At 37.7% G+C, this 23,859-nt stretch overlaps 1 protein-coding gene across 17 annotated transcripts in view; it reads right to left on the bottom strand.

Moving 5' to 3' along the window:
* The window catches only part of atp2b2 (ATPase plasma membrane Ca2+ transporting 2), a 164,067-nt gene that overhangs the window by 67,705 nt on the left and 72,503 nt on the right, over positions 1 to 23,859 (bottom strand). The gene's annotated exons all lie outside the window — the stretch shown is intronic.

Raw genomic sequence — 23,859 nt, 5'->3', positions numbered from 1 at the left:
TAAAAGGGATTGTGTGGGCACATCTGCACATGTAGAGACACACAGATAAGACTAAAATGATGTGGTGATACACATACAATGTGTATCAGTGGTCTCTAAGATGTACAAAATACTAAATTTTTCAAGACACACACAGATAGATAGATAGATAGATAGATAGATAGATAGATAGATAGATAGATAGATAGATAGATAGATAGATAGATAGATAGATAGATAGATAGATAGATAGATAGATAGATAGATAGATAGATAGATAGATAGATAGATAGATAGATAGATAGATAGATAGATAGATAGATAGAATCTTCATGATTTGGGCTCTGCATGCCACCATGTTGGATTTGAAATGAAACAACTGCAATGTAATTTAAGTGCAGACTTTAAGGTTTAACTCAAGGGGTTGAACAAAAATATATGATCAAAGAACAGAACATGTAGCAATTGTAGCTATTTTTATGCAAGCGCTCCTCATTTTAGGGGCACAAAAGTAATTGGACAAATAGTCATAACCCTAAGTAAAATGTTACTTTTCAATATTTTGTTGAGAATCCATTGCAGGCAATGCCTGCCTGAAGTCTGGAACCCATGGACATCACCAAAAGCTGAGTTCCCTCTTTTGTGATAATTTGCCAGGCCTTTACTGCAGCTGTCTTCAGTTGGTGCTTGTTTGTGGGTCTTTCTGCCTTAAGTTTTGTCTTGAGCAAATGAAATACAATCTCGATTGGGTTGAGATCTGGTGATTGATTCGGCCATTGCAGAATATTCCATTTCTTTGCTTCAAAAAACTCTTGGGCAGTATGTTTTGGATCATTGTCCATTTGTACAGTGAAGCGCCATCCAATCAACTTTGCTGCATTTGGCTGAATCTGAGCAGAAAATATATCCCTATGCACTCTGGAATTCATTTGCTGCATCTGTCTTTTGTCACATCATCAATGAACACAACTGATCCAGTGCAATTGGAAGCCATGCATACCCATGCCATCACACTGCCTCCCGCATGCTTTACAGAAGATGTGGTGTGCTTTGGATCATTAGCAATTCAAATTCTTCTCCAAACTTTCATCTTCACATCATTCTGGTGCAGGTTGGTCTGAGTCTTATCTATCCAATGAATGCTGTTCCAGAACTGGGCTGGTTTCTTCAGGTGTCTTTTTTTTTTTTTTGGCAAAGTCAATTCTAGCCTTTCTATGTTTGAGGCTGATTTATGGTTTGCACATTGTGGTGAATCCTTTGTATTTACACTCACGAAGTCTTCTTTTTATGGTAGACTTAGATACTGACACCTACTTCCTGGAGAGTGTTCTTCACTTGAGTGGATGTTGTGAAGGGTTTTTTTCTTCACCATGGAAAGGATTCTGCGATCACCCACCACTGTTCAGGCCTCTTTGAGTTTACAAGCTTACCAGTGCACTCTTGTTTTTTCTCAAAATGTACCAAACTGTTGATTTGGCCACTCCTAATATTTTTGCTATCTCTCTGATGGATTTCTTCTTTTTTCAGTCTCAGGATGGTCTGTCTCACCTCCACTTAGAGCTTCTTTGACTGGATGTTGCGTGTTCACAGCAACAGCTTCCAAATGCAAAGGCCACACTTTGCATTTGCAAAAACTTTCCTTTATTGCTTTTTCTGCAAGAAAACTCAAATAAGAACAGTCTTCATCTATCTTCCAAAAACTAAATTTGTTGCGATGTAAAAGATAGAATGTGACATTGTGTGTGTGTGTGTGTGTGTGTGTGTGTGTGTGTGTGTGTGTGTGTGTGTGTGTGTGTGTGTGTGTGTGTGTGTGTGTGTGTGTGTGTGTGTGTGTGTGTGTGTGTGTTTTGAGTATGTGGGGGCAGTTGTACAAGTGGGTGAGTTTTAATGTCAGGCACTGTGGTCCATGAGCTTGACTCGTGAGAAATGGCAAACCGACTGAAATGAATGCTCTCTCTCTCACACATACATACAGGAGTATTTCTACTAGATATACTTAAAGTTAATAAGCATCACACTTTTTAAGAAAAACCTTGAGATCAGCATAGAGAAGGAAAACAGAATCAAGCTGTTTTTGACTTTTGTGGCATAAATATTTTAGTGCATATAGTATGGTGCTTTTTAAAATTCATTACACAGCCACTTTACAAAAGAAAAAAAATTGGACAATGTTTAAGGTCAGAAGATATTTATATATGCGGTTTAAAAAAGAGATAAGTTACTCTGAACAAATAGTAAATAAACATTCCTGTTTTAGATCAGACTGGCTTACAAAAATTATTTCAATTTACAAAATATCAGAATAATGAATAAAAGACTTTGTTTTGATTTCTTAATACTTTTTCTTAATTCTTTTACATAAGACAGCGTCTTTCCACAAGCTTCTCATAATAAAAAGTTTAGCCCATTTCTCCACACAAAGACACTGTAACTGATTCAGGTATGCAGGCCTCCTTGCTCACAAACACCTTTTCAGCTTCGCCAACAAAAAAAATCTCAATGGGATTGGGTTTAGGGCATTGTGATGATCACTTCAAAACATTGACTTTGTTGTCTTTAAGCTCATCTGTAAGTAATTTGGGGGTATGTTTATAGTCACTGTGCATTAGAAAGACCAAGTGTACTATGGCGAAAGCTGCAATGCTCCACTTGTCAAAGTAAATCTGTTTGGCTCCCTTTGACAGCAATTTTTAATGCTACACTGGCAGACAGGACATGTAAAAAAAAAGAAAAAGAAAGAATGAAAGACCAAGCGCAAACAACCATGACATTGCTGTTGCAGGCTGGAGCGATGATTCTGCAGACTGGAACCAGGAGCTTGATGTTGCAGACTGGATCTGCTGGAACCCACGGCGGAGCTCTGGAGACCAGGCAGAAGAAATGTCCACTGGACTCTCAGATACATGAACCTCGGAGTCAGGACTCTCAGAGATAGGAACCCCAGAGACAGGAACAGGACCAACAACATTCTCTGGCGTACAGAACCACCAATGTTCTCCAGCGATGCAGGACCACAGACGTTCTTTGGCAATGCAGCATCACAGATGTTCTATGGCGAGTAGGGGCTGCTGAAGACCTCTAATGGGACTTGATCAATGATGACCTTGCATGATACAAAACGTTTGATGACTTCCAACAAGAACCACAGAAGGACACCCAGCATGATCTCAGGAGCTGGAAGGTTGGAACAAAGAGCTGATCCTTGCAGGCTGGAGACCTGCAGGCTGGAACTCAGTAAAACTAGTAACTAGTAAAAATTAAGTCCCTTGTGGCGCTCTTGAGACTTGGTCCCAAGGTGGCACACCGCACATTTAGAGCCACCAAAGAGCTCCCACAAGAAACCAGTAAGGAACCCCACCCAGAGTTCAGAGTCTCAAGCCAGGTTCACTTGGACCTCCTTGTGGATGGACTCAACCAAGAACATGGCACAGATGAAATCAGAACAGGGCAGTTACAGACGTGAAGAGAGAGGACCAATGTGAATGACAGAGTGGGCTGAACTTATAGCAGAAGAGATGGAGGGAACATCTTGATCAGATGCCCAAAAAACCTCAACTGACCCCTGTTCATGCAGAGAAGTGGCCACTGTGCTTTAAGCTCCCCCCGGATGATGGAGCTCCTTGCCCTATCTTTAAGGCCAAGTCCCAATACCCTGCAGAGGAAGATAATTTCGTCCGCTTGTATCTTTTGTTCATAATCTATACCTCATGGCAATATACGAGGGTTGGACCGTAGACGGAATGGTAAATCAAAAGTGCTACTTTGCGACTTGTTTTTCACCAAAACAGATCAAATTCAGATCATCTGAATTTGAGGGAAGCAATAAAAAAATATGACAAGAATCTCTGTTCATTGTTTTGGCATTTGACATACCGTATTTTTCATAATGCACACCAGATTATAAGGCGTACCGTGAATTTACGTGTCTATGTGTGTCTTTGTCCACATATAAGACGCACCGGATTATAAGGCACATTACATATTCTTCCCAAGTGTGTAATATCCCTCCGTCCTTCCGGTAGGGTGACCAGACATCCCCAACTTCTGGGGACAGTTCCTGTTTAGAGGGCCTGTTCTGGGGGATCTGTCCCTGGCCAAAGCTGTCTCTGGAAATGTCCCCGATTTCAGTATATCATGAAGGAGTAAAAACATTTAGTGCAACTAGTGGTATTTACCCAGTCTTGCCGCTGTCCCAACGTAGAAGAGCTTTTCCAAATGCACCCCCCCCCCCCTCAGTGCTGCAGTTCAAACAAAACAAACCAACCCCCAGGCAGAGATTCTGCACTTAACAAAATCAGAGACGTTCCCAGTTTTCATTAGAGAAATCAAATTTGGTCATCTTACACAGCTCTCTCTTGAGAGGGAGAGCTATCCGTCTCTGTCGGGAAGACAGAGTAGTTGGACTGCACTGCCCTGTTTCTAGCGTAAAGCCAAAATAAGCGTAACTTTTATATTAAATTAACTTAATTGGTTTATTGTTGTTAGCGCGTATTCTGGGCGTTGGCTGCCTCACATGAATGCACTTCTAGTTTAGACATTACAGTCAGGCAGTCTTGTTGACAGCTCAGGGGGCCGATCAGGTAGTGACACAGAGTACCGTAATGCTCCGTATACCCATTGAGCGAGCAGCTTCGTTGCTAACCAAAGTTGTACAAAGTCGTAAATTTTATGAGTGCATTGTACCACATAAAATTGGTCAGTAAGCACAACGGTAATCACGTATAAATTGCACTGGATTATAAAGCGCACCATCGATTTTTGAGAAAATTAAAGAATTTTAAGTGTGCCTCATAGTATGAAAAATACGTTATCTAAAAATAATTTTGACCTAAAACAGTTTCGTTTGGTTTAATGTTGGACACGTAAAAGGTCATCAGATTTTTTTATACAGTTTAAGTTAATTTCCAGGTTTAACCTGTACATGTTTTTCCTCAAGCCAAAGTTTGTGTTAAAAATGAAAAGAGATAAAACTTCTCCTTACTGCTCCTTTACTGAATTTGTTAGTCATTTGTTTATTTTTGCCATCATCTGAGCTTTGAACAATGTAACACTAGGCAGCCCAAATGTGCCTACATGTGGACAAAACTTTAATGAGACATCTGTTTAGTGGTTGTGTGAGGGCAGCAGAGGTGTGTTTGTGTGTGGCAAAGAAAAGAGAATAGATAGTTTGGGTTTGTTTGTACATGACTGCTTAGTGATAAGGACAAAGTGTAATGGGGTCAGTAACATCATCCTGTAATTCCAGACTGGTCAACCATTTAGTCAGTAAAGTTATCCATGCATCACTCCTTTCGTTTCAGCCGTCCAACATCAGTCTATCTTTCATTCATTTATTCATCCATGTTATTCAGCTAAATTCTCACTCTCTGTAGCAAAGTCTCCAGGCATAGCATGGGTACAATATTATTGGTTTCCTGATCAACACTGGTACATGAAGGAAGGTGCATTCGAGTAGTGAAGCAGGGTTAAGCACTAGTTCAGAGTATGAAAAAAAATTCACACAACCTCTGTATTTATAATTCAGTCACGTGAGAAGTTGTAATTTTAAATATACTTTTTCTAGTAAACTACTAGTTCATTAATGACCTCATTTCTATTACAAAATAATCTAAATTTAAAGAACAATGGTGAAAAGTGCTGAAACACCTACAAATTCTGGTGCTGCTATGGCTTCAGTCATTTCCACAGGGAGTACACACAAACATCAACATTTCTATCTGCACACAAATACATTTTATGCAAACACAGGCACACATCAGCCAGCCTTCCCCCAGGGAGTGAAAAGAGAGAGCATCCGGGGCCAAGAGGCTGAAAGGAAGAGTGACAGTGGTCTATCTATGGTCTCCCATCTGGGTGTCAGTCTCTGGTTTCACCCAGGGGCTCAGATAAGCACAACACAATAGGGACAGCTATTAAAATTCAAACTACCAGAGAGAGTAATGAAATAGTCATGACAGGTAAGGGAAATCAACACACTCTGATAACCACCTTATTATATGTTTGCTCAGGACTGTAAGAAAAAAAAGTAAAAGTAAAATGTACTTTTAGGTGCTGAGAGATAAAGTGAATCTAAAATAAACAAAAAAACTAATAATATTATTATTATTATTATTATTGGTTGATAATTCAATAGATAATAAAAATCACACATAAAAATAATCTAAAGCTCATACATTCACTGAATGATTAATAATTAAAGTTTTAAAGATATAATATTTTCAAGGTTACGACACTTATTGTATACAAATTCCTAGTTTTGCCAGACTTAATTAAGCTGTGCTCTCTGCCCTTTTCAGTCTATGTTTTAAAGCAGAGTGTTACCAGGAGGGAGTCACACCCCTGTTTTTTTTCCAGATATTCCCACGAACTTGCTTACAGAATGATTCTAAATGTGAAGTAGAGTTTGTTTTTTAAAAAGCGTACAACGTAACCTATAATGACAACACAAAAACATGTTTTCATACATTTTATTGCATTTACCAAAAATTTTGATATTTAAAAAGAATTGCTGTATAAATGTTCACACCTATGTCTGTATTTGTTATTCAAGTCCCCTTGGTAGCAATGACAGTTTTGGGTATGTCTCTACATGCTTGACACACTTGTTTTGAGGTATATGGTTGTTGTTGTTTTTTACCATTCTTGTCTGCAGATCATCTCATGCTCAGTCCGATTGGATGGGCAGCATTGGTATAAAATGCTTTGACTCTTTTCTCTTTGTCCAATTAGATCTAAGCCTAGGTTCTGGCTGGGTAATTCAAGGAACTTTACAGACTGCTCTTGAGGCCACTCGGTTTACTGTCATGCTGAAACATGAATTGTCGACTTAAAGGGTGACTCACCCTTTGATCATCTTTTTTTTTGCTAATAAACTGTTAACATGGTTGTCTTATAGTATTGTCTATATATCCTGGTCATTATTTTGACAATTTACTGCATGTTTGTTGAAATCCTGTTTTTGTGTCTAAAATCATCAATGTGGCGCCCTCAACTTGCCTTGAATTTCGAATCAGTATTGCTATTGTTTCAAAGGTTTTTGTAATGTCATTTGGAGAAACTGACGTCAGGTCACTGTGGGGTATAAAAGCAGCTCTGTCTTGTGCCTCTATAGCGAGCACTGTTGCCAATTAAACGACTTTTCAGATACCTCTAAGCAACTTTTTTCCTTAAAAATAACGACCAGCAGCAACTTTTTCTGTGTTACTGGCAAATTTACGTAAAACCACCAATTGGTCTACAGTTACTGTCTTGAGCCCCTTCCCACTGCTGCCTCATCCTGAAACCTGCCTGCAGTCAGAGCAAAGAGAGCTGATGAGATCATCTCCACTCTTTTCCCACATTGCAAATGAATCATGCATGTGCAAAACTGTCGGTGATTCTGCACTGGATTACAAAGCGGAAAATAAATATGATAATATTAGGGCTGGGCAAGTTAACGCGTTAATTTCGCGTTAATTCATTAGACTATTAACGGCGATATTTATTTTATCGCGCATTAACGCATGTTGCTCACGTGCCTTCAGTCAGTGTCAGTCAGCACTCTCTCGCTCCCCCTCCCCTCTCGTACATGGCTCAGCGGCGCCAGCCAATCAGCACGCAGGCTCAGCCTGGCCCGCCCACTCACGTCTCACACAAACTTTACAAACAAACAGCTGAGAGAGACCGCAGCAGCGAAAAAACATGAACACGGGAAGTAGCACCGTTCGGCTTTATTTTAATACCGTAAATGAAATCAAGCTGTATGTTTTGTAAAAAGCCGGTTCATTTCAGTGGAAACACAACAAATTTATCTAAGCAAGTGAAAAAACATGAAAACGACGAGCCCCAGAAACGGAGAGAGGAGACGAAACTTCTCTCACTGCCCCGACAGACCCACAGACTGATGTCTCTGACTGAGGCGTTTCAGTCCTCCAGGGAACATCCAGGTAGATCAGTGGATGGATGGATGGATGGATGGATGGATGGATGGATGGATGGATGGATGGATGGATGGATGGATGGATGGATGTTACTGGAGCCCACACATAACATGTAATTAAGACCTTGAAAGAACCCAGTACATATATTAAAAAGTGTTATTTAAGATAAGATAACATTAGCTAATCCTTTTTTTATCCCACGACGGGGAAATTTATAGGATGAAAGCAACAGGCAGGTGCACACAACACAGACAAAATTACATAAGGATTGAAATATATAAGAGGTGGATTAGCGAAAAAACACTGAACATAACATTATTATTATTATTATTATTATTATTATTATTATTATTATTATTATTATTATTAATAAATTGTAATAATAAAATAAAAACCACAAAACCCAAAAGGTCAACAGTTTCATGATACATCAAGCTTAGGGACTGGCTAATATACAGAAGGTCAAAAAAGGCAATATTTTGGCTGCAGTGCTTGCTGTTCTCTTATGAAGAAAAGATCAACTAGTGCACTAAATTCAATAGATGGGTTGAAAATATCCAGTATAAAATAAGTGCTACAAATGTTACAACACTTTTGTTCATATGGCAGCAGAACATTAAAATAAAAGTGCTCTTTACACTACTTTTGAATTCATTCTTGGAGTTTGTAAATACAATGCGATTAATCGCGATTAATCGCGATTAATCAGGGCGATTAATCGCGATTAAATATTTTAATCGTTGCCCAGCCCTAGATAATATATAATTCAGCCCATCCTGTCCTCCACTGCCTCGACAGCACCAACATCACACATTGCTGAGTCAGCGGCTTGAGCCAACGACTTTGGCCCACTGGGCTCTCTGAACCTCTGGTGACGAGGAGAATGAAAAATCCTCCACCACAAAAGACTGAACCGTGGCTAAACTACCAGCAGCTCACTCTCTATAATTCAATATGGCAAATTAAACTAGTAGCCCCCCATTGTATGGCCATTGGATTGTTGGGCACCTCTCTGACAATGGCAGACCGGGAAATACTTTAATTCAGATTCCATACTTTCTAGGATTGGTAAGGACTTCTGAATCATAGGGAAAAAATAACTGATGTGAGCAGAGCTTAAATTATGTTTTTTTTTCTTTCCAAATAGTTTTAACTACCAGCTAACAGTTCTTCTTTCATAAACCCAACTGCAAATTTATCCCTGAATGATATAACAAATTATCATAACTAAGTAAAAAATCTTTCTCTGAACTGCAAGCTTTAGAAAAAGGTTATGCAGCAAATTACCCAGCAAAGACTGCCTGAAATTCCAACTTATGTTTAACGGATAAAAGGGGTGGAGCAGAATATTGCTGTCACATAAAAGGGACTGATTAGGGCAAAAGCTAAAATGATGTGTTTTTGTACATCAGAGTTACTTTTTCTCTTTGACTTTGTGCCTTTGGCTAAGTGTGTCTATCTCTGCATTGGTAACCCCATTCTCTCAGGCAAGAATAAAAAGGCTTAGTTTGAGATTCCTTTACAAGATAATGTGAGGATAATTGTGAAACACACATGGTGGCTCCAAGCCTTAGCAGCACACATAAATAAAACAATGATACATTACCAATGAGCAAAGGAAAGTAAACTTCCAATAAAGTTAAGTAACAATAAAACCTGTTAAGAAAGCTAAATAAATAAATCATTAGGCACAGAGTCAGCCACAGACTAAAAACTGTCTGTGTTTATTCTGGCTCCAGGTGCTGTCGTCTGAGGTAGTTTTATACATTCATACATATATATACAAAGCTATCTCAGAGCTCTATGATCCCTCACTAGCATTATATATATATATATATATATATATATATATATATATATATATATATATATATACATATATATATACATACATACATACATACACATATATACATATATATATATATATATATATATATATATATATATACACATACATATACATATATATATATATATATATATATATATATATATATATATATATATATATATATATATATATATATATATATAATGCTAGTGAGGGATCATAGAGCTCTGACATAGCTTTGGGGACTCGTCAAAGCACTTTGCATTGTCTTTGTACTGAAATGTGCTATACAAATAAATTTGCCTTGCCTTGCTTTGGTCCTAAGTAGGGTACAAGCAGATTAACTGCTTGCTCAATTCTTCTTCTAATTCAATGTAGATGCATGTGTTTTGTATTCAATTCAATTCAATTTTATTTATATAGCGCCAAATCATGAAACATGTCATCTCAAGGCACTTTACATTTATTCTTAAGCAAGGTAGAACCATTTCTGTTTATGATACCATATATACACTATGCTTCAGAAATACTGTCCATTAGTTTAAACCCAATTTCATTTTTAAGTCTACTTGGAGCAACATGTCACACAGTGGTAGAGCATTGGCTGTTAGACCTCGATACAGCTGCCGACAGACTTTGGGACATTTGCTACATGTCTTTTTACCTTTTCTGTTTGATTACTGTTAATAAATACCATTAGTGCTGCTAAGTCTTAACAAAATAAATAAATATATTTTATTTAACCAGCAAGGTTCATCATGTAGCTAATGGATATAGGGCCTTGTAGAAGCATTTATGTCCTTTAAACCTTTTACAAACATACACTTATCTTTTCCATAATATTTTTGAAATAACTTTAAACATAAAGTAGTGCAGAGTTGTGGCATAGAAGTAAAATGATACATGATTTTCAAAAAATGTTTCAAGAAATAAAATATGGACAGTGTGCATTGGAGTAGTATTCAGTCCCTTTCCTCTGATAGTCCTAAATAAAATCCTGTGCCAATAGTAACTTAATACAAAAAACAAGAGTTTGCTTGTGAGTAATTTAACATCAGTATACATTCAGCAGTTCTGTGAAGGCCTCAGACTTTTGTTACAGAACAGTTATTAACATATAGCTTCAAGAAGACCAAACAACAAACTAGACAGGTTAGGAATCAGCAATGGAAAGCAGGATTTCATTCTAAAATGACATCCCAAGTGTTGAAATTCCCATTGAGAAATTCTTAATGCATTTGAAACAAGAAGGATTATGGCACAACTACATGACTACTAATACTAAGTTGCCGACCAAAATTAGATAAGCAACCAAGATAGCAATGATAACAAGAAATATTTTGAATTCCACACCTCCGGTGGGACAGTCTGCCAATGGGACACTGTTAGTCATGCACTTCATAAATCTGACCCCTATGCAAGAGTGGAAAGGCAAAAGCCCCTGATGATATTTAAAAACACTCCTCATCCAATCTGGCCCAGCTTGAGCTGTTTTCCCAAATAGAATGACCAAACAATTTTGTCTGTAAATATGCAAAGCTGGGAGAGACATACCCGAAATGGCTTGAGGGTGTAATTATAGCAACAAGTGCTTTTAAAAAATAATGACTCATAGGGTTTGATTATAAATACAAGCCAAACTGTGAACTTTCATTCGAAATCAATTGTAAAAACCATGTGGCCTTTCCTGCCAATTGGCAATTATTTACTAAATTGTTTTGGTCTGTTATATAAAATTGCAATAAAATTCACAAACTTTTGGTTGTAGCGTGAAATGAGTAGTCAGTATTTCTCACTTAAACAATTTCTGCATATAGTTTTGTTAATAATCATTTAAAATTACAGAATTAGTTTTAAAATTACCTTTCAAAAATAGACACCTGCGGTTACTGAATAAGTTATCTATATCAAATACAAAGTACATTTTAAATTAATTTGGATTTTTTAATTTTTAATTAGGACAGTGTGGCTTTCGTGCTGTGGTTTATCCAACCGTACAAATAAAACTGTCTCCTGGGCTTTAAACTCTTCAAAATCCTGCTGCTATTTTGAAAAAAAGTACCTTATATTATGAAACTGGATTTCTGATAGATTTAGATTACAACAGTGGTCACACTCAGATAAAAAAAAAAGGGAAATTACATAAATTTCCACTTTTCAACTTCACCATGGCCATCAAAGTCCTGACCAATCACAAAATAGTTGTCAGACACCTTGGGAAAAAAATATGCCCAGAACGAGCAGCAAGAACTTTCAAAGTAGGGCCTCTAACAGCCATTAGCAACTAAGCAGTTAATGCTAGGTAAGTTTGTGATAACTGAGACATGGTTTTCAGACTGTCATAAAAAGAGTTTGAAGCATAAAAAAAAATTCTGCCCATGACTGTATCCTTTTTGGGGGATATTTCTATACCCCACGAAGTCTTTGGATGATATGGCATTCTCAATAGTAAATAAAAAATAATGAAGTAATTGTTTTTGCTCCGATTGCGGTCCCTTTACAATTTAACTAAGCCAGTGACTAGCTGCTATGTCATATAATTGTTTTCCTTCTCTGGCATGATATTTGAGCACCTAAAAGTTCCAAAACACATCTGTTTGATTATTTTAAGCTTAAATTAAGGGATTGACCGTGTATGGGGGTGGTATTCTTATCTATTAGTTGTCCCACATGCCAATCAATCACATAACGCCAATGTATGTGCACTAATGTATGTTTCTTGTTCATTTCTGCTTGATGGCTGTCTGTGGCTATCTATTTGTTTCTATTTAAGTATCCAGTGAGATTAGATATTAGCCATCTATTGTAGTTCCACTGCTCTCATGCACACTTTGCAAATGGCTGGGAGTCACAAGAAGCAAACTGTCTTACAAGTTTATGAGACGAGGAGGAAGAGCTCAGAATAAAGAAATTAAAACAGATTGGATTTGGGAGGTTTTTTCACGCGATCCCCCTGAGGAGCGGAAGAGGAGGCAGGACAGTGTTGCTCATGCACAGTTATTGAAAAAGTGATTTATCAAAGCAAAAGTCTAGAACAAAGTGTAATTGAAGTCTTTATTTAGTGTGTAGTTAGAAAATTTCTGCTGTGTGAATCAAAAGTTTAGAAAATTGTGCAGACAGATCATTTCATTAGCATTTTATATTTATAAATGCTGTGTTTTATTTTGTCCTTAAAACACAGGGATATCATGATAAAATAAAGATTGTTATATTTATGTAAAAGAATGTATATATTTCACTGCTGTGTCAAAATACTGCTACAGTCTCCCTCAAGGTCATTGCTTCTACACTGCAGGGATCACCTGTGTGAGTGCCAATGTATGTATTTGTGTGTGCACACTCAGTGTCGACAGTGGTTTTGCTCAGAGCAAAAAGGCTGTGTATCATTTATTATCTGTCCTCTGAGAGCCATATCTTTCTCCTTTTCTCAATGCCTCCTATTTCACTCTTTGGCTTTCTTGACTTCTTCCAGCCCCTTTTCATCGTCACAAGGGGAAGGAAGGGAAGGGCAGATATCAGAGGGGGGAGGAGAGGAGGAGCAGAGGGGTTGCGGAGCAGGAAAAATTGTCCTTATTAAGGAGACTGCAGTTCCATGTGAGAGATCCCTTGTGGGACAGAGATTAAATAGACTGCGTCAGAGGGGAACATGCTTGAGGTGCCACGACTGGAGGACGTGATTAGTATGATCATTGGGGAACGATGGATGAAGGGAGAAGAAAGACACAAAGACGGGAAGGTGGGATGAGAAACAGACAAGAATGGATAAGGAAAAGCACAATGAATAGAATAGCCAAATGTGTGTAAATATCAAAGTGAAGACAGAAAGGAAAGTAATGACAAAGAGATGAAATAAATTGACTGCAAGAAAACAAACAGAAGCTGAATGTGAATGATGGAGATTGAGAAAAGAAGAAAGATCGCATAGGAGAAAACTTGGTATAATGAATGGGAACTTTCCACACATGAAGAGGAAGAAGGAAAGTGAAGAGAAAAAAGAAGGAAAAAATATGACAGATGAAAGGAATAAACAGTTTTCTGAGCTGTGTACATAATTCAGATGAAAAACATAGAGTAAAAAACAGTAGTGAAGTCTGGGGCATTACAACAGCACAGCGCTAGATTGTTAGTACACAGATAAACAATGAAAGCAAAGCATATCCAATCTTCTGCATTATTGGAAGTCCTTTGACTGATAGATCTGCAAGAATTTTTTTTATTGTCCGATATCTAATTAATTAGATATCAAATTGTTCTGTAAACACTGAAGTCTATAGCAATGATCAGGAAAATATCATCAATTGAAAACAACAGTCAACCCACTAATACGTATGATGAGCAAGTGTCTTTTGTGTGTAAAATATTTTCTTGTATCTATATTATTGAAGGAGTATGGTTGTCACAATATTGAAACATCAAACTCAGTAGCTATATCAAGGACAATACTTAATGCATTTTTTAATCCCACAGGGTAAATTAAGGCAGGGTAGGGTATTCTTGAATAAAGATAAAACCAACACAACAACCAGGACTGGGAATCAGTCACTTCACAATTCAATTAGATTACTATGCAGAAAGCTATGATGTGATTGTAAATCGGGCCTCTGCACAATCTGAACTAGCAAATACCTGACCTTATTGATAAATTATGGGTCCAACATTTCTTGCTTCACCTGTAACTAAAACTAAATCCTTCTTAGCAATCTACCGTTTCTCTGATACATTCCAAAGAAGCTGCTATGTGACTCTCTTTCACTCCCCAGAACAACCAACCCTCAAGCGGTCACCAATCAGAAAATGAAGTTATGTGGACATAAGATTATGTGGCAATAGTTGTCTAAGTTAGAATTATCTTACCCTGATTGTGATCTCACCAATGTGTTTTAGTTTCATGCCACTTAGATTAAAAATAAGTATTAACATCAGCTAAAACTAGTTTACTGCTGAACACAGGATTAATGGGCCTATTGATAAGTAGCTCAAAATTAAACAGATTATATTATCTTATGTTGTTGTAGAAACAAGATCATTATCAACCAACTTAAATCCTTCTTTAACATAAAGTTTAGTGTTTTACTCAACTTTGTAGTTACCACATTGCAGTAAAGTTAACATACGGGCTTATCAACACACCTTGGTTTCTCCGGATTGTCTGCATTATAGGAAAAGTACCTTCAAACCAAGCTTTGGCTTTTTTGCAGCTAAAAGGAAGCCAATAAGGTAAGTGTCTTTGTGTCTGCAGTGTTGCTAAGTGAAACTGTTCAATAATCTATCTATAATCACATCGTAGCTCTTTTCATCTAAATTGAATTGAAAAGCGGCAAAAGCATTTCAAATTCCTAGCGCTGTTAAGACCATTGAATAAATCAACATACAATATTCCCATCATACAGTTGTACTACAATAGTGAACACCAAAATATCTTTAACTTTTTTGGTGTTACTTCTCTTAGTCTTACATCTATGTACCTACATCACCTGCTCTGCTTATGATTAATCATTTGCTGTTAAAAGCTCTTTAGATTAAACTGATACAATGACTGTGACAGGCAAGGAGGCAGAGAGAAGGGAAAGAGGTTACGTAATTGACCTAGTCCAGGAATCGAACATAATACAGCTGCCTAGGACTGCTGGCATCTGTATATGAGTTACCTGTCCTACCAACTGTGTCACACAGTGGCAAATAAGATTTCTGAAGTGCTATCACAGGAACCATCAAAGACCCTCTCTTATTACAAAAAAGAGGCACAGAGTAATATTCTAGGGACTAATTATTATTGTCACTGCTGACACAAAAGGTAGGGAATTAGCATTTCCTTCTTATCATTCCTTATATAAGTGACAATTGGACAACCTAGATCCAATCTACATTCGGTGAAGTTTTTCTCTTTACTTCATTAAAAAACAGATAAATATCAATCAACAGTCAAGGTCACATGAAAATATTGTGCTACTTTCCCAGCATTTCTTCACATTGTAACTAACTCTGTGCAGATGTGACCGTAGAAGGGAGACATGATGAAGGTTATTAATGTAGAGCAGGTCTATTTAGGGTACACTGAACACTGGCCCAGTGGGAAACCAGCGACCGACCAGCACACTGAAATAGAAATTGGAGCAAAGGAGAAAAGGAAAGGAAGGAGACGTAAGGTGACGCAAGTTAAGAGTGATGGGAGGTAGAAGCATATAAAGGGCAAGTGAAAAGGTTGATGGGGAGGAGGCCTGGGGAAACCAAAATGAGAAGTGGGGAAGTACAAAGGTAGGTAGGAAGTCAAAGGATTTACTGTAGGTGAAGTAGATATGCATAATAGCATACTGTAATTAAAAGAAAAGTTATCTTCCTTTTAAAGTGATATTTTTAAAGACATGCCTTACTTAGCCCAATGTGAACAACTAGGCTTTAAAATGTCTAAACGCCAGTCATGGTTGGCCTGGCTAACATCTGATTTGATCGATTATAGCTCTTAGTATTGATGAATTAAAGTTGCAGGTAAAAACAACAGATTTTGCAAAAGAAAATGTAGTTTGTAATTTAGCTGCAAAATGTGCCAACAAGAAAACTTTGGTAGATTATCTGTAACATATCATCTATACCCTAAATAATTTAGGGGAGTGGTGTCCTAGTGGGTAGAGTATTGTGCTTGTGTCCCAGAGGTTATGAGTTCAACTCCTGCAGGTTGCCACTTTGGGTCCCTAAGCAAGACCATTGACCCTAGCTTGCTCCAATTGGATACAATTATGTATCTACTAAAACAATCAACAGCCTCTATCTTGGCACCTAAATCATAAACAAGAGTATCACTTCACATGACTCTTAGGGAAATGTTTTGTGATAAATTTTGTTAAATATTTGTCATTTTGTTACCATAAACACTGTCAGTACGCACACATGGAGTCCTTGAATTAAGAATGGATGAGCCTTTAAATGCTGTTCAGTGCTTACTATGCTTTAGCCACTGCATTGTGAGGAGGAACCGATTTCAACCACAGCAAAATGTCACAATAGCTGAGGGTCTAAATTGGCTGCTATTATTAGGGGTCTGAGACGACGAAAGATGCATAGTAATAAATATACAGCAAAAACTACATTAAGCTAATGTAAGAGCAACAATGTACGTACCAAACTGTGCTTTGGATGAGAAGTGTACACATATTCACATTCCTTAAATTTGTTTGCAATTTGTCCCATTACGACCAAACACCTCAGTGCACTCTACGTCTTCCAGCCAGGGACTAGAGCTCAAAATGACTGACCAAACTGCTACATACTTTTTCTGCAAAGCATCAGCTGTAATCTATGTCAACTATATGTTTAACTGCATTGTTACTGTCAAAACATATAGTGATAGATGAACACAATCACAGCTTCAGTTTGTCTGTGGCACGTCTTGACCAACTATGCACTTCTAGATTCACAAAATTTTGGAGATTCTTTAAAAATTATTTAGTCACATTGGATGGTAAGCATTGGTGAGCATCCCTTTTCAAGTCTTGCCATAGACTCAATTAGAGTTTATTTTTGCCAGTCTACAACATCAATATGACTTGATCCAAACAAGTCTTTTGAGGCCTCAAAAAGGTTTTCTTTCAGAATTGCCCTATATTGAATATGCATCCATTTATTCCCCCATTAACTCTAACCAGTTCCTCTGTCCCTACTGAAGAAAAATATGTATCCCCACAGCATGGTGCTGCTTTTCTGAACAACGCTCTCCTTGACTGGCCTCTCAGCTTAGGTGGACAGTCATGTCTTCATAGACTTTTAGTTGTGTCCTACTCTACCCATTATTGAATAATAAATTTAGCTATGCTATTTGCTGTCCTGTAATTGACAGGTTGCCAGTTCCATCCCCCACTACGACCGTCTCAGTCATTGTGTCCTTGGGCATATGCTTACCCCGCATTGCCTGCTGGTGATGGTCAGAGGTCCTGGTGGCTCCGTTGCACGGCAGTCCTGCCTCTGTCAGTCTGCCCCAGGGCAGCTGTGACTACTAACATAGCTCACCACCGTCACGGTGTGAATGTGTGAATGAAGTCGTGGGACTTGATAAAGCGCTATACAAGTACAAGCCATTTAACATTACCATTTTTAAGTCTATGTTAAAAACCCACCAATTTGTGCTGGCTTTTAACTCAAGCTGAGCAGATGGTTTTATTATCTCTCCTCTTTTAATATTATTATTTTTAATTTTCAGTATTTTATTTTCAGTATTTCAATGTTTTGTGTTTGTTATTTTACATATTTATATTGTTTGTTTTGTACAGCACATTGGACAGAGGTATCTGTATTAAATGTTCTATATAAATAAATTAGTTGACATTGTCCTCCGTGAGTTGTTTCAAACTTGGGAAACTGCAGAAGAACCCAACTCTGCTTCAATCTTCTCAACACCTTTATCTCTGGCCTATCATGCTTCTTGGTCCTTTTGATGCTTTTTGTTTCCTAATGTTCTCTAGACATTCTTCCTGCTTCTCAGTAAAGGCAGACACTTTTCCTTTCTTTTCTCTCCTCTCTTTCTCTCCTTCCGCGTCTCCCTTGCCCGTTTCCCTGCCTGCTTCTATCAATATTTTTTGGAGCCTCTTTTTACATATCTTCCAAACTATAAATTATTGATCTGGTCAGCTGGACTTTCAACGCAATTGATCAAGTTTTCTCATTGAAAACACTGGGCGAAGGAGAGCTTTTGTGCCCTTCGGGACATGTGCAGTTAGGAGGAGAATCCTGTGTCTGTCCATTTTGTCAGTCGAGGATGTTGAAAACGTATTTAAAATTTGATTTATGATAACAGGATTTCAGCTGTTTTGGCCCATGTCAAGCCTGCCTGAACTATGCGAGGGATATGTCCGCTACCAGCACTCAGACTGAAATTCTGAGTAAGCAGAACTGCGGGCAAGTTGCAGTTTCTGAACTTGCTGGCAGGATGGGAATGATCTTGGAGAAAGCTGGAAGCTGGACTCTGGCAGAATGACCATAATTATGGCTGTTTTGGAATCGCCATTGAGATGTGCCAGTGAGACTTTAAAGCAGACAGAAAAACAAGAGTCTGCTTGCACAAAACAAATGCTGCTATCTTGCTCCCTTGCAATCTTAATTTCTGCTGGATGTTATGTAAACAAGATGCTCTGTGACATCTGTGACCTGGAACAGAGTGCAATGAACTGCCTGATAACATTCGATCACTATCAAAGACTATGGCTGCAAGTGCTGACATAGCACACACACACACACACACACACACACACACACACACACACACACACGATTACACTAAAACACACAGGCGCACACACACCACCTCTACTATGCATTCTTCCCTTACTATGCTGCTTTCTGTTTTAGCTGTCGTGTCAGAAAGGTCAGATCAGAGAACTCATGTTGTAGCTTTGTTAGAATTTTTAGTGATGAGGCTTGTTTCAGTGAAACTTTATCTTGAATAGAAACATTTCTCCCACTTTAGCAGTGGTTTAGAAAGGTCAGATCAGAGACCTTAAGTTGTAGCTTTGAGGAATGTATGAATATAAAATAATTAAGCTTTGAATTTTTAGTGATGATGCTTGTTCCAGTGAAACAACGAAACAAAATAGGTTATTCAATTTGTAGCTTTGGAAAGGTTGGACAAAATGACTTTAGATCAGAAATCCCCAACTATATACTTAGCTTATTTCTTCTTATTATTAGAAACAATTAAGTCTTTCTGTATTGTATTGTTTGTTAGAGTATGAAAGAATTCTAGTAAAGTATTTATTTAGTTTACTCCTTTGTTTTTCCTGTCTGTAACCGTTTTTTTCTTTCCTATGTCTGTAATGTTTTTCTGTTCAGCAGTTTGAATCACATTGTTACTGAAAAGTGCTAGAAATAAACTTATCTTACCTTCGAGCAAACCTCTAAGGTCTTTAAAGAACAGTTACTCATACAAACAGCTATTTCCACACAGGATGACTCAATTTACTAATTAGGTGACAATTACGGGCATCAGAGTAAATAAGGCTGAATACAAATGCATACCACCCTTTTCAGATTTTTACTTGAAAAAAGCTTTGAAAACCATTGTTGCTTTGCCTTTTATTCCACAGTTAGCCACTTCTTTGAGATGGTCTATCAGTTTAAAATAAAACTAAAATGCATTTAAGTTTGCAGTTGCCACATGAGGAAATATAATTTTAAAATACCTTTCTTAAGTACTGTATCATTCTATAACTTGGAAAATATATCCAACTGCCCTAATTCATAGCTAATAAATTACCCACTGTGCAAGTATGTAAACCTAGCACTGGCATGCACATTTTACCCGTTTTTCAAAGGAAATGGTCAAGAGCCTAAGCCAGATGCCATTGGTAAATACATTGACTATATCCCAGGTTTTAATTTTATATTGATGAGGAAGAGAAGACAAACAACAGATAAGGGAGTTGAGGTTGAGCTGTTAGTGTTATTTAAGCTGCTTTATGCCAGTGCTGAAAAAAGGATGTAGCAATGAAGATATCGTAGCAATGAAGGTATGGTGAGTAGCTGAGTTGGATTGCCTCAAAAAACAGGTGTAAGACAAGCACTGGATGAGGAAGAAAATGTATGCACTAGCAGGCATATCTGTCAAAATCAAGGCTGAGGAGAGGTGGAGAGATAAAAACAGCAAGTAAACTGATGTAGGATGGGCAATGTAAAATACTGAAGGACAAGAGGTTAAAATATGGATCTAAATTTGTGACATCTCATATAATTTAAAAAAACAAACAGTTTTACAACAGATGGATAAATCATTCAAAACTATTTGCATTTATGCCAATGTCTCTAAAGACTACAATGCACAGTAGCACTTCATCCAACTTGGAAAGAAAAACTCTTCAATTTTTACTATATGCAACATGAATCAGAACAATCCATAATTACAAAGCTATAATTAAAATAATTTGGTACAACTTGTTTATGCGGTGAATTGTGTGCTGAATGTGTTTTGTTCTGCGAGGCAGTAATGGCTTTTTTTCCACAAAATGTTTATGTGTGATTTAATAAAGTGGAATCAGCAGATTTTAGTCCTTGTCCTCATCGAGACCTTTTTGGCAAAGGTCTGGATGAGTATTTGTTTTATAGTTTACCACAACATCAAATGGTACTGATGCCTTACGTGCTTTTTCTTCTTCAAAATTAGGTTTGCCTTTATGTCTATTGTAAAATTTAATGTACCCTACAAAAAGAGAACTTCCAATGTATTTTAGCATTTTCTCTTGTGAAAATAGTTGTAGTTAGTCCCAACCAGATGACTTCTGTCCTTTTATAAAAGAATTAGGTCACATTCACAACATGTTCTTGGAAAGTAAAATGTAGGTTGACAGCATAGCTTCCAACTTAAGGCAGAATCATGGCATTAACCTGCTGGCTGTCTGACAAAAAAGCCGAGACATCACCTCACCATTACCGACAAGGTTACACATGTGTAACTACATCCTGGGGTGCAAGTATACAGTACAAGGAAGGGAGTTACTGAGAAGAGTAAATGATGAGAACTAGAGGAAACCTTTTCTAATATGTTTTCTTTGAATAGTTGCTACTAAATGTGGTGTTGCTTCATAAGTGTAAAGCATCTGTGTGAAATACTTTAACATTCTCTTCATCACATCAGGCTGCATTTAACAGCTTGTGACAAGAATTTGGCATTATGCCTTCATGCCTCATAGGTTAATAGATTAACCACAGTCAAGGCACGTTACACTCAACTGAGACACAAATAACAGACACATGATGGCGGTAAGCATTATCACAATCCTATTTCTGGTGTAAAATATGATCTGCAGATTAAGTTCACAGAATAGAATTGTATTATTATTATTATATAGCCAATAGAAATATACTATAAGTGAAAAAACTTTCAGAATCTATCTATCTATCTATCTATCTATCTATCTATCTATCTATCTATCTATCTATCTATCTATCTATCTATCTATCTATCTATCTATCTATCTATCTATCTATCTATCTATCTATCTATCTATCTATCTATCTATCTATCTATCTATCTATCTATCTATCTATCTATCTATCCATCCATCCATCCATCCATCCATCCATCCATCCATCCATCCATCCATCCATCCATCCATCCATCCATCCATCCATCCATCCATCCATCCATCCATCCATCTATCTATCTATACCCGTTAAGGGTAGGGGTACATAGTTGAAGTACACTTTCCATTGTGGTATGCTGGCTGTGGTGTGCCTCTTCCTGCATTCTGACCTTCCAGGCCTCTACTCCCCTCTACATCCCAGTAGAAGGGATTCCCATCTACCTGGGAGTAGTAACTGAAAATATAAGGCATCTGTTGGAATGTTCCACAATTATAATGAATGTACTCTAAAATAAAAAAAACTTGTGTTGTTATACACTATTTAGACAATTTATTTAACTACAAAATTTGTTGGGGAAAAATGGATTGGTAAAGTTTTAGTGTGAAAGGGGCTTATATTGCTCTGTGACTGACCTGTCTGGGGTGTACACTGCCTCTCACCCAATGACAACTGGAGATAGGGACTAACCCCCCCCCCCCCCCCCCCCCACCACCACCACCACCACCCCCATGACACCTGCATGGATAAGCAGTTATAGACAATTGATGGATGGATGGGTCTTATTTAAAATCTCCTTGGTATTTCAAAGAACTCAGATACCACGCACTCCATTGAAAATCAGAGATCCTCACCCTTATTTAACATTGCGGTTAAGGTTTTCCCCAAATATAAATTCTTCTGTTTCACACCAGACACACCTGAAGTGTATGTTGCAGACATCTCGATTTAAGTTTTATCGGATCAAAGCACAAGGCTCGAGTTAAAGTCCCAGTGTGTGATTGTGGAAGAGCACGAGGCCTTTCAGACATCACTCCCAAATAGCCACCTGACATGTATGTTGTATATTTCTCAAATGGTCAGTATGGAGACTCATATGACTACAAGATCACAGTGTCTGCTGCATCTGTCTAACATTGTGTTTTGGAGATTTTTTGTTATCTGCTACCTTTATCATTCTGGTTACTGTGTGGGGTGGAAGATAAACATGCCTCATCGGACCAAATGGCAAATTGGCTAAAAGAAGTAAACCTGTGTATAGTGTCACATATATTTTAAAGGGAAACAAATGGTTATGGGCTTCTGATTAGGAGTTGTAGTTAAGTTACATTTATTTTAAGGGTTTAGGTTACCCATATGTGCCACCAAAGATTTGGACAAAAAAATAGTTCTGCTGTCCTGATCTTCTCTACATCTCTCTGATCTTGAACACTAGTTTCTCCTAAACTTTCTCTCCTTTTAGAAAATAACTTTTGTGGTCAAAGACTTGAGAAAAAATGTTTTCACAGAATCTCAAGTGAGGCAGATTTCTAACAAACCAACCCAATGACTCCATTCTTAGAAAACCGAACAGTAGCCGACAACCCGTCCAGCCCCTAAATCATTCATAGGAATCACCAGATGGCCTTGTGATCCTATCACTATTACCTTCAAAGAAACCCATATTCTGTGTATAAGGTACAAAAAAAGACCTATGCGTGAGTTAAAAATTAAGAATTAATAATCTAGCATTTTTCTTCTTTTCTTCTGCAAAGGACCTTATTGGTACAGCACAACTTAAAAACTAAACAATGCATGTGCAGAAAAATTCTACCCTCATTGGTAAAAGCCCTGTTATAAATTCAGCACGCCGGTGGCAAAGGGGCAGCATGTGCGAGCCATGTACAGAGGCCCTAGTCCTCGACGTGGACAACCTGCGGTCTTTGCCACATGTCTTCCCCTTCTCTCGGTCCCCCTTCTTATCAGCCTACTTTCAATAGAAACGCCACTAGTGCCACAACAATAACCCCCATAATAACTATTTAAAAATGATTAATCATCAATATCAATTAAGATGGAGATCTGAATGAGGAATAAATGTCTTAAACCCTGGGCATTTTAGGAAGTTAATGGTTATTTCTGAATTTGCTTGGTTTGTGTCCTTTTATAAAGTTGCACGACTGAAGTTACAAAGGCAGACTTTAGAGTTGGAGAATACTTTAAACATCACACTACGGTGATTAGGTAAGAAAATATACAGTAAACAGAATTTGGTTACAGGTGACCTGGTATATAGGATTTTAACCT

Source organism: Fundulus heteroclitus, chromosome 20 (genome assembly GCF_011125445.2).
Source record: "Fundulus heteroclitus isolate FHET01 chromosome 20, MU-UCD_Fhet_4.1, whole genome shotgun sequence".
NCBI classification, from domain to species: Eukaryota; Metazoa; Chordata; class Actinopteri; order Cyprinodontiformes; family Fundulidae; genus Fundulus; species Fundulus heteroclitus.
The sequence above is the reverse complement of the archived record's forward strand: the minus strand, read 5'-3'. Positions and strand labels throughout refer to the sequence as shown.